A 16350-nucleotide genomic window follows, 5' to 3' on the forward strand; every position below is an offset into this window, starting at 1 on the left:
AGAGGTGCGCTAGCAACTGACCCTAGAGGCCCTTTTTAGTGTGCCTGCCTCCAATGTCGGAAACGCCAGTTTGAAACCAGCTTGATTCGAGTAGAATCAGAGGGGTTACATATGCCTTTATTTCTTTCTGAGACAGAATTGTCGGTGCCAGCCCTGATTGATCTGATCAGTAGTTTTATCAAGCTACAAGATACATTTTTATAAGTCAGAGGCAACTCTGCATGGGAAGTGGGGAGACTCAGCTATCTTCAATGTTCCTCTTCAAGTGGTCTCCTAAGGGCTTTGCTTATTATGCGTAGAGGATACAGCAATCTACTGAAGGAAGTACATTCCAAGTACATGCCAATCCAAGAAATTAGAAGATCCAGCCAGCGATCTAGATCATTTTACACTGTTTTCAGGCCTGGAACAAAATTAAGGGTGGCCAACTTTTTCAGATTGGTGGAAACATTTAAACATTTACACCTAAATAGCCCGAGTCCGATTCTTACATTTAGGGCAAAATGGTGAATGTTTGGGGTCAATCTTAGGAAGTACATTCACCAGTTTGTCCTAAATGAAAGAATCTGACTCTGGTAGACACTCCTACATGTTTTGGTTCTGCCCCATGGTAAGCCATTTTTGGGACAAGATTAAAGCAAAGCTTGACTGTATATTGTGATTATAAATGTAACAAATTATTATTATATTGAATTGCATTATTGTTAAAGATCTGTGTTTTTTTATTTTGGGAAAGAGTAAAGAGGACAGTGGACTATCACTTCCCCAGGTCAAGCTGGCAAGCAAATTATTATATTTAGCTTCTAAATGTATACTTGCTGTGTGAATAAAAGATTAACTTCCAAAAGTGGAACACTAAGTACACTAAGATTTTTTCAAGTATTGATGTTATCGATTGCAACGAGACTGAAATAAAAAATGTATGGTCCCCTTTTCTTTGTAGTCTCCCACAGAAAGACGCACAACTATTAAATATCTATGAACAACAATGGAAAAGTAGCACAGTGGAATGGAGGTGGTCTCAGTACTAGACTGTGGCTGGACGTCAGTTGTAGTTCTTGTGTTTCTGCTCGTCTCTTTTTCTGTTCTCTTCTTTCCTTCAGTGATTCTGCTTGTTAAAGGGTTAGTTCACCCAAAAATGAAAATTCTGTCAGTAATTACTTGTTCCAACCATGTAAGTCTTTCGTTCATCTTCGGAACACAAATTAAGATATTTTTGATGAAATCTGACAGAATTTTGACTCCTCCATAGGCTTCCAGTGTGACCGAAACTCACCGGCCCAGAATAGTTATTAAAACATCGTTAAAATAGTCCAAGTAACTACAGTGGCACTACATTAAGTTTATCATGCGACGAGAATACTTTTTGTGCGCAAAAACAAACAAAAATAACGACTTTATTCCACTTTTCATTTCCTTCTCTCTGGGCCTCGTAGTGTTTTTGCGCTGCGCGTCTGTGTTGCACGTCATCACGCAACACACACATGACCGGCGTCGGCCAATAGTGAGCCTACGTGGTGACGTGTAACACAGACGCGCTACGCATTGTGCGCAAAAAGACTACGCGAACCAACTAGAGGCCCAGAGAGAAGGAAATGAAAAGTGGAATAAAGTCGTTATTTTTATTTGTTTTTGCACACAGAAAGTATTCTCGTCGCTTGATATACTTAAGATTGAGCCACTGGAGTCACTTGGACTATATTAACGATCTCTTTAATAACTTTTCTGGGCCAGCAAGTTTCGGTCACATAGAAGCCTATGGAGGAGTGAAACATGGCTCAGATTTCATCAAAAATATCTTAATTTGTGTTCCGAAGATGAACGAAGGTCTTACGCGGTTGGAACAACATGAGGGTGAGTAATTACTGACAGAATTTTAATTTTTGGGTGAACTAACCCTTTAACAGGCTTATTAAGACTAAGATGACTCCATATTTATTATACACAGATTTTGTGGCTCAGATAAGTTCCAGTTCTGGTTTATTTTTTGCTCTTGGCTGACATGTGGCATTGCTATGGCCTGCTTGTGGCAAACAGGAGTGGTCCACCCAAGTGCCATCGTTCCACGCGGTATGTGGGCCAGATCCTCATTCCACATGTGCCAGATGTGGGCCGGATCTGGGCTGACATAATGTTGCTATCTGGGTACGCCTCCCGGATATCCCAAAATTTCAAGGGATAATGGGCCAGGAATCTGCTAAAATGCTTCTCACTTCAAACCAAATCTACGCCCTTGATATGGTATTATACACTGAATAGAATGCTCTAAAACAATTAATTACCTGCCAAATACCCGTAGACTTCAACCTCACAAAGAGTAAGAATCTTCTGATCTCCAGGAATACGAACAATCACATAACGTCCATCCATCCCATCACATGAGTAGCTGTAGGACTCGCCCGCTGGAATAGCAGAAATAACAGCACATCTACAGACAGAGAGAAACAGATGGAGATAAAGATACTGTCATATTATCTTCACTTTCACATTAATCCTTCTCATTTGTACTCAAGCTCTCATGTTCTCTCAACCTCAAGATTCTCACATGGGATTGTTGCTGCCATTGTTCTCCAAAGAGTTCCCAATGTGAATCTCCGCTCCGTTTATTTGTTCTGCACAGCAGTCTCGTCTGTTAGTGACGACCACTTCAGTAATTCGGTAAACATCACGCAGATCCAGCATCCACCACGGGTTAGTCTCACTATTGGTTGAGGAGCATCCCGTGTTCAACTGCTGGAGACCTCGATTACTGTCAATGGCCTTTTCAGCAAACCAGCTCCCAGATGTTGACGACTGTGTAGCAGCTCCTCCTACTGCCCGATTTCCTAGAAAATGAATTAAAACTTGTCTTGACACATCTTTATGCAACGCATATGCAAAACATTGCAGACACATTTTCTGCAACTTTTTGTGTACTCTTTGACTCTCTGTCTTTGCGTGAGCTAAGGTTAAAACTTATTGAAAAGTTAGGTGATATATATCTTTATATCACGCATTAAACGCAAAGCTTCCACAAAGAAAAACATTTCCTGGCAAGCAGCTTTGAGTAGAGGCGTGTGTTGGGTAAGTGGCACACAACATTTCAGCGGTCAGATTTTTTAATTGCTTTAAAATGGCTTTTTTTTTGTCACTTATAGACATAATATTTATAGAAAACAACACATACATCAAGAAAATTGCCTAGCCCAGCCTATCACTTGAAGCAAAAAATCCATCCTTCTGTCCTTTTAAATGTCCGTGTTAAAAGAGCAAGTTTGGCCGTTTAGTGAAGCTGACTGTTCTATAGCCTATCTCCAGCTTAGGCATGGGCTCTTAATTCATTTTTAACATTTTTAATTTGTATTGGTTGTTTGAATGGTAGCTTAGTAAATTTGTTTGCGATCAAATATTCAATATCTCTACTCTCCATAGTTACAACAGCGGTAGCAGTTCAAACTAATATCATGTAATTTACTGTACGTATCTGCCATGTTACTTTTCTAAACACTCATAATCGCTGAAAGTGAAATACTCAATGGCGATTGGCTAATTCTTTTACCAACGAAGGCACAAGTCTTCGAATCTGGCTATGGATTTGCTTGAGGTGGTTACACTTACCGTGGTGAAATTACAGTTAAGAAATACACATTCTGAGACATAAAATGAATAACTGAGAATTGTATTAACAATAAATTTTCCTTCTCCCATTTTCACCTCAGAACTTTGGCTAGGCTGCCCCCACCAGTCCAAAGACGACGGACATTTAAAAGTCTTCCAGTTTATTAACGTGTCCAAACCAATCATTCTGGCAACAAAAATAACACTATGACAATATTACCGTAGGCCTACTCAAGTCCGCCCATTTCATTTAAAAACAAACAAAGACGTGAAAGTATCGCCGGATGAGCGATCATCATACAATGCTGCTACTGACAATGGTCATGTCTTGACTGACCAATCAGGTTCAAGCATTTCAGAGAGCTGTGGAATAAAAATGATTTATTACTTTCAGTTTTAAAAAGTGCTACACAACAATGAATTACCTGCCAAATACCCATAGACTCCAACTTCAGAAAGACTGAGAGTCTTCTGATCTCCAGGAATATGAACAACCATATAACGTCCCTCCATCCCGCCGCATGAGAAAGTGGCCGTGGCACTGTTAGCAAGAGTAGAAATTACAGCACATCTACAGACAGAGAGATAATCTGTTATCAGTTTCTGGTCATCTTCAGCCACATTAATCAAAACAGTCAAAGAAAGACTCACATGGTGTTGCTGTAAACGTCAAGATAGTTCCCGATGCGAATCACTGCCCCGTTTATTCTCGAACCAAAATTGATTCTGTTAGTGATGGTCACTCTGTTCACTCTGTATACCTTCATCAGATCCACTCTCCACCACGGGTCTGTCTGTGTGTTAGTGTGAGTCCAACTGTTCCAACGCGAATCAATAGCAAGTTCAGGGACAGCGTCTAAGTAAGTTGATGACTGAGTAACTATGCCCCAAAGTGCTGCATTCTCTGGAAAAAAATTCAAAGACAAAGGCAAATTTTTTGTTAAACAGAAAAAAAAGGGTAAAAAAAATGTAATGGTTCTTACCTTCTTGTCCATTTGCTCTTTCCTCAATCAATACAAACCCTGTGGAATCGAGTTTCAAGTGAGTATCAGAGAACCAGGTTTTGTTGAATCACATTCAGATTTGTATTTCATTTACTTTGATATTGTCACTAACACAATATTAGTCTGAATGATAATGGGAACATAAAACATTGATCTGTATAATGACCATGTTGGAGGAAACTACTGAAACAATAATAATAATAATCTGCAACCAGCAGAATAATGTGATCTAAAGTGGGATTAGGAACCATTAACAGATATGCTTGACAAACACAGACATAAAGACCGTCAGACCATTTACATAAACAAATGAGTATCTATTTAACATAAGATTTGTTTGGTAAAGTAGATTTAAAAAAAAAAAAAAAAATATATATATATATATATATATATATATATATATATATATATATATATATATATATATATATATATATATATATATATTAATAATCTGATAAAAACTATCCCAGAGATCCACAAGCAAAGTCATAATCTATACCACCGTTTAAACTTTTTTAAAAGAAATTAAAACTTTAATTCATCACTAAGGCATTAAATTGATCAAACGTGACAGTAAAGACATATATACTGTTACAAAAGATTCTATTATGCAAGACATTTAAGACATATACATATAGATTCCATTTAAAAAAAAAATGCTGTTCTTTTAAACTTTATTTTCATCAAAGAATCCTGAAAAATAAAATCATGTTTTCCATGCAAATCTGAAGCAGCACAACTGTTTTCAACATTGATAATAATCATAAATGTTTCTTGAGCATCAAATCATTATATTAGAATGATTTCTGAAGGATCATGTGACACTGAAGACTGGAGTAATGATGCTGAACATTCCGCTTTGATCACAGGAGTAAATTACAGTTTACTATATTTTCACAAAGAACTTTTTTTTTATTGTTATAATACTTCATTACTGGTTAAAAAAATGGCTTCATGCAAGCATGAATGTATGAAACAACAACTAATCTAGAATATTTAGATTTTTTTTTGACAAGAAATTTCAAAACTTAATGCTATAAACCCACAGTAGAGAGAGGAGTGTAAACTAAACTACAAACAGAGCAACATTCTGAACACAGGGAGATTGTAGAAACCGCAGATAATATTAGTGTGAATCTAGTAAAATAGCAGATGCATGTATGTTGTACTTTACCCAGTAAGATCCACAGGCACTTGAAGAGCTTCTTCATGGTTGATTAAAGGCGTCTGTCTGTCTTTTAGGATGGAGAGTGAGAGCGATACTCGTTTTATGGAGGACGATGTTTAAATATGCATCACATGACCAACCGTGTCTCTGTCACACTCGCCTGTCTTCAAGCAAACACTATTTACGTTTACCTTCTCAGTAACACTTTACAGTAAGGTTCATTAGTTAAAATTAGTTAACTACCTTAGGTGACATGAACTAAGAATGAACAATACTTCTACAGCATTTAGTAATATTAGTTAATATTAATTTCAACATTTACTAATACATTATTAAAATCAAAGGTTGTATTTCTTAACATTAGTTAATTCACTGTGAACTAACATGAACACACAATGAACAGCTTTATTTGAATTAACTAACATTAACAAAGATTAACTAATATAGTAACAACTGTATTGATCACTGTTAGTTAATGTTAGGTAATACATTAACTAATGTTAACTAATGAACCTTATTGTAAAGTGTTACCACCTCGTCCTAATGTTTGTTGAATCAATGTGAATTTTCTCCAGTTATTGTGTGCATCTTTATTTCATGTAGGATTCACGAACCTGTGTAAAGATCTGCAGCACACATCTTGTGTTCAGCACAGATGTTCAGTGTGTTTGACCACTATCAGTTTACACAGACCTCACAGATTAGGTTTCAATAACACAGACAAACAAATAAGTGTCAAATCAGCAGACTAAACCACTGGCACGCACGATACTTAAAGGTGATCATGTTTTTTCCATTGCTGTCCTTAACTTTGGACATCAGAGCTTCTCCATCCTTTAACTCTTTCCCTACCAGCATTTTTTTTTTAAGTTTCCAGCCAACACCAGTTTTTTTTATTTATTTTTTTTTTTGGGGGGGGGGGGGGGTAATTTCACAAAACTTTCATGGCCCCTAGAATATTTGATTGTTTTAATATCAGAATAGACATTATATCAAAAGTAAAGAACTAAAAAAAAAAATAATAAAGATAAAGAAAAAAAAAAAAAAAACTTTTTTCTAGTTTAACCCTCTGGGGTCTGGGCTGTTTTTGGGGCCCTTGAGATGTTCTGACATGCCCTGACATTTGTGCTGTTTTCAGTTGCTTATAAACATATTAATGGCAAAGGTGTAAATTCACTCTATAAAGCACAAACAGGGCTACTATAATATGTGAGCCACGTGTATGTACATGTTTTCATTTTTGAGAGAATAATGTTTATGCATGGTTATTGAAAAAACTAAAAACTAAAATTTCTGAAATAAGGCCACAAAACACATAGTAAATATGTGTCAATAAGACTTTTGAATAATGGATGTCCTCGCCTAGTGTTTTTTCTTCAAAATCATGTGAAAATAGTCTTGCTTTATCGTTCACATAAAAGCATACATTGATTTAAATTGATGTAAAACAGGTTTTGCTTGGAAAGCCAATATGCGAGGAGGCGTGAACGAGGAGTGGTTTACAACAATGTCCCACCCACTCTGCATAATGACTCTGCATAATTAGCCATTCATTCAGGTGTGACACTGACTGAGCCACAATGCAAGGACAAAGGATATTTAGAAGAAGACTTATATTGATCATTTAAGATTTTGCTTACATCTATCTTGTAAATATGTTTTGCCATTTTATTAAAAAGGTTACAATTCCAACAATATTACAATTTCAACAATATTTCAAGTGTACTCTTTCTTTGTAAAAAAAGAAAATGATTATAGGCCTACATTTTATCTATGTATTCATTACTTTCATATTTCGCCTGACTGTAACGTTGTTTTCATGAAATATTAGGGCATATTGTTAATTTGCAGTTTAATACGTTGCTTATACAAATAGCCTACATTTTATTTCAACATATTTCAGTCGATTTTTACTCATCTCAGTATAGCAATACAGTTTGCTGAAACATCCTCATTCATTCACACACGCAATTTAAATTTAAACTGTCTTTGCCAACTGTGGTAAACAGCGCGCATCTCTGCCGTTCATTCATTCATAAACAGAAACCCACGTGAAGAAATTCACGTGAGAAGGAAAAAAACTTACTGGTATTCCTCAGCTCGCTCCTCGATATACCCGCACTTCTGAGGGACATTTTCCATTATTATTCCTCACAGCTGCAAGACGGTGTAAACAAGTAATGATCTGAATAAACTTGTGTTTTCTCGCGCTGATATGGGGGCGTTCACAGGTTTGCGCGGATTGCCTCAGTCATTTGCGTTTGAATAGCGTGCGCTCTCCGTGGGCGGAGTCACATTACATCTGAATTAGATGTAATTAGCTCGACTGGAATCGCTCTCTTTTAATACAGATTTCACAAGATGAGAATATTTGTTTTTTATATAAATTACTTCATTAAAAATAAGAGAATTCAAGCTTCATGCCTGTGTGACTGTATGCCTGATTGACTGAGTATTCGCTGAGTTATTGTTCATTTTCGGACGCGTTTCAGAATGGACTACACTGGCAGAGAGAAGGCAGAACTCGCTTCGTGTTTATTTTTCTTTATTTGGCAAAAAGCACAGCACTTTGTTTTTATTGTGAGTATACACAAAAATAATACACATTTAACAGAATCGATTGATGTATGAAACTTGTTTTGTAAAATCAAATTCAAAAGAGTATTTCGGGTCTCAATTCAACTCATAAGGAAAAAAGCGAGCAGATCACGCCGGCGTGATCTCCGACCTCTGAGGGTTAATGCATTCTTTTTATCAACATATTATGAAAATTTTTTACAAAAAGCTGAGAAAAGTCAAGGTTTTTTGTCAGAGACTATGTCCGGATAAGATAAGAATAAGATAAGATAAGAATGATGATCAAAACATGGAGTAGATCGAGTCCATCAACACCTCAAAGCTTCACAGTCCCATACCTCTTCCTGGGTCGACATTTAATTCGGTAATGTTAGGCAGTTCTGATTTATGTGTTGTTTAATGTTGATGATCGCGTTATTTGCATATGCATCTTCTTACATATGCTATCTCTTGTTTCTGCTTTTTTTTCGCCTCTGTTTTAATCCAGAGATTCTGTACTCTTTTAGAAGATGTGTCATGGCGCCTTAACTATCATTACCCCCAATGATGTCAAATGCTTGGTTAAAGCTCTCTAAAAGACTCTGTGCACGGGATATTAAGGGTTTCCCCAACTGAAGGTAGTGGAAACAGTCTTGTGGTCGCCGTGACCTCTCAGATTTGCGTGTAGGGTCATCTGTTTCTCCATCCTCAATATTTTCACTTTTCTCTGTTTTTTCAGTTGTCTCAGAGGTTTTTGTTTAAGGCAACTCGTTTTGTTGAACTTCATCAACAGCTTCTCCATTTCCAGGGTCCTCTGGACTAACAGGAGAAACATCACTGTCGTACTCAATAACCGCTGGAATTACATTCATCACGCCCGGTGAAGTTACATATTTCCCGGTAGCGGTTTGCTCATCCATAATCTCTGGCTAATTTCCTTCAATCATCTCAGGAGGTGTCCCAACAGGTTCTGCAGGTGACTCAGGGGGACTGCCTACAAGAGGCTCATCCTGCAAAGATTTTTTTCTGATTTTTTCTCCAAATCAGACATTATCTTTTTCTCCACATCAGTAGCCATCTTAGGCAAATAAAATCTTGATCGGACCAAGTCGAGAGTTCTTTCCAGACCCATATGCCCCCTATCGTCGTGGAGGCATGTAAGAATAGAGGTCCTTAGGAGCCCGGGAGCCACAAACTGATAAATGGTGTCATCTTCTGATCGGCGGGTTCTGTAGAGGAGACCATTTCTCAACTCCAACCGTTTCCATTCCTTGAGCATTAACTTAAGTTCCAGAGAATCAGGACTGGGATTGGGTAGTGTTTTTGGTCTGTTGCTCTGTTTTGATCATGCCTGAGTTTCATGGTAAGTTTTCTAGTTGTTGATTAGTTCTGACCTCTCAGGGTCTGTTTTACACGACACCATTTTCAACTGACAACTGTTAAAAATGGTAACAACATGCATATGACATGTTCGCGGGTGTTTCTTGAGTGGCATCACCAACCACTGTCCTGGCAGCATAATACAGTCATTTTTGCTGATCTGTGTGAACAGTGTGTGATCATTTAGATTTTTTAATACATTGTTGTCGTGTACCTTTACCTCAGATTTACCTCACTCCTATTGACCTCCAATAGTTTCTACAGGATGAATAGAAAGGACATGGTACAGGAGATGAGTGAGGTATTGATATCTCAATGACATTATCCTGCTGTACTCATTCTATCAAGGCCACGAACATTCATATGTACAGTAAATATATATATATATATATATATATATATATATACACATGTTGCGAATCATAAGTAGGGCTGAACGATTAATCGCACTTTCCATGTAATCACACTTAAATGGAGATGGCTTATCGCGATTTTGAAATCGCAAAGGCTGCGATTATTTTTTATGTGCAGTTTGTCATTGATGTACGGCTCTGTAAACGCTGCTCCATCTTAAAGCACTGTGAGTTTGAGTCACTTATAACGTGCATTTGAAAAAACAACACGCGTCAAACATCTTTCCAAAACATGAGAAGCATTTATTTACATTTACATTTAGTCATTTAGCAGACACTTTTATCCAAAGCGACTTACAAATTGGGACTAAATTAAGCGAGTCATCATGAAGAGGCTAGAACAACAACACAAGAAGTGCTCAAAATACGAAGGTCAGGCATTATTCAGAGTAGCATAAGCCTGATAAGTGAGGTTTTAAAGGGAAAGGGAAGTTTTTTTTTTCTTTTTTTTTTTCATGAGGTTAAGTGCTCACGGAAGAGATGGGTTTTCAGCTGTTTCTTGAATGTTGTCAGGGATTCTGCATTCCGGATGGATTATGAGGGAGATTATTCCACCAGCATGGAACTGTGAATGAGAATGTTCTGGAAAGTGATTTTGTGGCTTTCTGTGATGGAACCACGAGCCGTCGCTCGTTGACCGATCATAGGCGTCTGGTAGGGATGTAGGCTCGGAGGAGTGAGTGAAAGTAGGAGGGAGCTGAGCCTGTGATAGATCTGTAAGCAAGCGTCAATGCCTTGAACTTGATGCGAGCAGCGAGAGGTAGCCAGTGCAGAGAGATGAACAGAGGAGTGACGTGGGCCCTCTTGGGCTCGTTGAAGACAAGACGAGCTGCAGCGTTCTGGATCATCTGTAGGGGTTTGGTTGCACATGCTGGAAGTCCGGCCAGAAGAGCATTGTAGTAGTCAAGCCTAGAAATGACCAGGGCCTGGACAAAAAGTTGTGTTGCATGCTCAGTTAGGAAATGCCTGATCTTCCTGATGTTGTGCAGTGCAAACCTGCATGATCGAGCTGTCTTTGAAATGTGATCTGTGAAGGTCAGTTGGTCATCAAACGTTACTCCAAGATTTCTGACCGAACTTGATGGGGTGATTGAAGATGAATCTAGCTGGATGGTGAAGTCGTGCTGTAGAGACAGATTGGCAGGGAGGACGAGAAGCTCAGTCTTTGCCAGGTTGAGCTGCAGGTGATGTTCCTTCATCCATGTCGAGATGTCCTCCAGACAGCTTGAGACCCGTGCAGCTACTGTGGGATCATCTGGTTGAAATGAGAGGAAGAGCTGTGTGTCATCAGCATAGCAGTGGTAGGAGAAGCCGTGTACCTGTATGATGTGTCCCAGTGATGTGGTGTAGATGGAGAAGAGGAGGGGAGCAAGAACTGAACCCTGGGGAACCCCTGTGGTCAGTTGATGTACTCTGGATACCTCGCCTCTCCATGCGACCTTGAAGGACCTACCTGTGAGATAGGACTCAAACCAGTGGAGTGAAGTTCCTGTGATGCCCAGTGATGAGAGGCTGGACATAAGGATCTGATGATTCACAGTGTCGAAGGCAGCAGACAGATCCAGGAGCATGAGGACTGAAGATTTGGAAGCAGCTTTTGCAATCCGTAGAGCTTCTGTGACTGACAGTAATGCAGTCTCAGTTGAATGCCCTTTCTTGAAGCCAGATTGGTTGACATCCAGCTGGTTGTTTAGAGACAAGAAGGATGTTACTTGGTTGAAAACAGCTCTTTCAAGTGTTTTCGCAATGAATGGTAGGAGAGAGATAGGTCTGTAATTCTCTACAAATAATGTGTTTAGTGTTGTTTTTTTAAGCAGTGGTGTTACCCGAGCCTGCTTGAATGCTGTAGGGAAAGTGCCAGTATGGAGGGATGAGTTGATGATGTGTGTGAGTGCTGGTAGAAGTGTGGGAGAGATGGCTTGTAGAAGGTGTGAGGGGATGGGGTCTAGAGGGCAGGTGGTAGGGTGACTGGAGAGAAGAAGTGTAGATACTTCTTCCTCGGTTAGCGAAGAAAAGGAGGACAGAGGGATATTGGCTGTGGAAGGGGTCAGACTGGGTTCCTGTGTGTGTGGAGCTGAGAACTGACTGCTGATAGTTGTTGTTTTGTTGGTGAATTAGTTCGCAAAATTGTCAGCACTTAAAGAGGAGGTGGGTGGTGGTGGAGGTGGACAGAGGAGAGAGTTGAATGTCTTGAAGAGTAATCGTGTGTTGGAGGAGCTGTTGATCTTGTTGTGGAAGTATGAAGATTTTGCAGCATGAACATCAACAGAAAAGGAAGAGAGGAGAGATTTATACATACTCAGGTCAGATGCGTCTTTTGATTTGTTCCATTTCCTCTCTGCTGCCCTGAGTTCGGTCCGGTGTTCACGAAGAACCTCAGATAACCAGGGGTTAGAGGGAGTAGCGCGGTAGTATTTATGAACCTCGTCCAAGAACAGACAACATTTAATAACATGCATTTACTCCAAACTCACTTCATAACGACAGCTGAGTTCCTCCTTCTGTGAGATGATGTGCTTCTTACACAGAATAAGGCAGTCATGTATTTATAAGTCATTTTTAATCAAAGCGTTTCAATCTTCTGTTTATTCAACTACAGCGATAGGGATTTCCTGGAATGATGCACCGTTATTGTACCTCTGCAGCGGGGCATATTTAGCGTGTTTGTGTGAGAGCGCCCTCTGGCATTCAAATGGGGCATTATTTACTACCAGTCAGCCGCACTCCACTGACAAGCTGCGCATAAGATAATCGCAAATTGCGTGCGGTTTTGTTGCGATTAATCGTTCAGCCCTAATCATCAGAATCAGTCAGGTCCATTTTGTTTAGGAGAATGGTCGACAGGCAAAGGTCAGGCACGGGCAAGGTCAATAGGGCAGAGCAGGCACAAACGTAGTTGAAAACAGGCAAGGGTTCAGAGGCTGGCAGCAAGGGAGACAGAATCCAGATACAAGGCAGTGGGTCAATGAGCAGGCAACGAGAAGATCAGTATAGAATGGGTCAAACAGCAGGCAAAACACGGGAGAAACTAATTGCTCACAGCAGTAAAACAAGACTTTGCACTGATTGCAATGTGAGTGTGGTTTTTATGTGGGTAGGGAACGAGATGCAGGTGCGTGTGTGATCAGTGATTGCAGGTGGATGCGGGATTAGTCCAGGAATGCTGTATCATGGGAATTGGAGTTCGTATCGGAAAGTCAGTATTCAGGCGAGGGCACCCTCTGGCGGCCAGAGAGGGAGGTCATCGAGTCTGTGATCGTCACAATATATATATTCATTAAGGAGGAGTTTGATTTTGTTAATGGTTGACATTTAAGATATACGTACTACAAGAAGTCACTGGATATTATTCATGTAAATGCATGGCCATTTGAATGAAGAGCCTTATGTTGTAGTAAAGTTCAAATGGAAATTAGTGTCTCCATACTAAAAGTTCTCTTACGAGAGTCCTCTCGTACTGCGTTTTATCAAAACGCTACGGGAAAAGTCTCTTTTCACGAAACACTGAAGCAAAAAATTATCCTTTAATTTTCATCTATGTAAAACGCGTTGCGGCAGCAGCAGACAGCTATGGCGAGACGGCTTGCTCGCTCATTGGCTGCTCTGCGGCAACTGCTTAAGCCTATCGAGCGAGGCCTGAGATGGCATCAGGCCAATGAGGGCGCTTCGCGCCCTCCTCGCCACTTCCCGCCGAAACGGGCGTGGCTTACCTCTATAAAAGGAGCTCGAGAAGGCTGACTCACTTGATTTTTAATCTCTTCAGCGAAGCGCACGCATCGCTGGATCACGGAAGCAAGCGTCGTTCGAAGCAAGCACTTCAGCGGGACGAGCCCTCGAAGCCGCTGGCCAACGCCGCATTCTACAGCCGTACCTGCTGCGCTTTCCGACGCCTATATCCTTTATTGCTATATTGCTCTGTTTTCTGTGTGTGTGTGTGTGTGTGTTCGCTGCAACACTCACCCCTAAAAGAGCTGCGTCTTTTTCAAGACGCCTTCTCATGCAGCGCTCGCGCTCGCTGACGGCGAAATGCCCTTACTCCGAGCCAATTGCCTACGGTGACTCTGAGGACTCGCCAGGCATCCTTCCGAGGCTGCCCTTCCTGGAAGCGGACGGCGGGATCAGTTTTTCTTTACGTTACAAGAAAAGCTACCCTGCCTCCGCGCGCGTCATTCACCGGCGAAGGAGAAAAGAGTGTTCTCAGTCCCACCATTGGTCGGTCTCACCTCTTTTCTCTCATATTTCTCAGTTCCCTGTTTGGCGACTGGAAATATTATTGCAAGTGAGTCTGTTATAGCACGCTTGCCTGCCAGCAAACGCCGAAGAATACATGTTGACGCCGCCTTTGCCGCCAATGCTTCACTCTGTCAGTCCCCTGAAGGCGACTGCAGAGATGCATTTTGCAGCCAGCGAGCGCGTAGTACCCGCTTGCCTGCAACCGAACACCGTTTCTACGGTTCCCGTGCGTCACTGGCGAAAGGAGAATGGAGTGTTTTCAGCCCCGCTGAAACTGGGCGATATCCACTCTTCTCACATTGAAAGCCTACATCCCCCTGTGGCTCAGTGGCGGAGTTATAGGTTTTCCGCATGGGAGACCGGAGTTCTAATCCCGGTCTAGCGGCATATATATTTTTATGCCGCCAATGCTTCGCTCTGTCAGTCCCCTGAAGGCGACTTCGGAGATGCATTTTGCAGCCAGCGAGCGCGTAGTACCCGCTTGCCTGCAACCGAACGCCGTTTCTACGGTTCCCGTGCGTCACTGGCGAAAGGGGAATGGAGTGTTTTCAGCCCCGCTGAAACCGGGCGATATCCACTCTTCTCACATTCTGGCATATTTCAGGCGTCTAAAAATGTTAGTATTGCATGTCATGCTTACTCGCATGCCTGCAAGCAAACGCCAGTGTGGATAATACTCGCGCTGACTTTGTCTATGTATCTTCACTGTGGTCCAGTGGTAGATTATTAGACTCTCGCGCGGGGGATCCGAGTTCGAATCCCGGGTCTGCCGGCAGAAAATATTTTGCCGCCGAATGCAAATCACTCTGTTTGTTCCCCGAGAGGCAACTGCAGAAGTGTTTGTTTTCGCAGCCCACGAGCACGTGGTACATGCCTGCAAGCAAACGCCAGTGTGGATAATACTCGCGCTGACTTTGTCTATGTATCTTCACTGTGGTCCAGTGGTAGATTATTAGGCTCTTGCGCAGAGGATCCGAGTTCGAATCCCGGGTCTGCCGGCAGAAAATATTTATGCCGCCGAATGCAAATCACTCTGTTTGTTCCCCGAGAGGCAACTGCAGAAGTGTTTGTTTTGCAGCCCACGAGCGAAGTCCCGGCCACGGCCGATGATGCTATATGTGTACAGAAGATGCCCACTGCTTGTGCCCATCCCTACACATTAGCACAGCCCTTCACACAGGGCCCGCGCTCATATATTCGACTCGGGTCGATCACGCACACAACATAGTGAACGTGCCCACTGCCTAGTGCCCACAAATACTATGTTCTGCATGCCTTGTGGTTTCTGTAAAGACGAAACCTGTGCATTCACACTGCTCAGGCAGACAGTGCACTCATTGCAGTAATTGTGCCCGCTCTCCCGCGCCCACACTTACTAACGGTCATTATATGTCCTACGGGACTCGCCCAGCCCTCCCTTGCTCGGTTAAACACCGCAGCGGGGTCGAGCGCAGGCATTCTGCCCGGCCACGGCCGATGGTGCTATAAATGTAGTCTCGATGCCCACTCCTCAGTGCCCATCACTACACATAAGCACAGCCCTACACTTAGGGCTCGCGCACATAAAATCGACTCAGGTCGATTGTGCTTCCAACATAGTGAGAGTGCCCGCTTCCCAGTGCCCACGAACACTATGTCTAACAGATCACAGGCTCTCTGTAAAAACGAGACCTGTGAGCGCGCGCTCTGCTCAGACAGACACCGCGCCCAAAGCAGTAAATGTGCCCGCTCCCAGCCCACATCTACTCGCTCACATGAGTCCTATGAGACTTTCTCAGTCCTCCCTCACTCAGCTAAGCACTGTAGTAAGGTCGAGGACGAGCGTTCCGCCCGCTGTATTAAGCGCGCGCCCCGCCTCAAATGCCACAGGCATAACACCTATGTTTTTATCCCCCGAAGCGCCTCTGTCGCACGGCGAACAGAGCGCGCTCCGTATCCAGCCCTTAGCCAGCCATGCAGAAGCATGGGCAGCGCTTCCAGGGGTTTCGGACTGGGT

This window comes from Scardinius erythrophthalmus (genome assembly GCF_964197995.2).
Source record: "Scardinius erythrophthalmus genome assembly, chromosome: 2".
NCBI classification, from domain to species: domain Eukaryota; kingdom Metazoa; phylum Chordata; class Actinopteri; order Cypriniformes; family Leuciscidae; genus Scardinius; species Scardinius erythrophthalmus.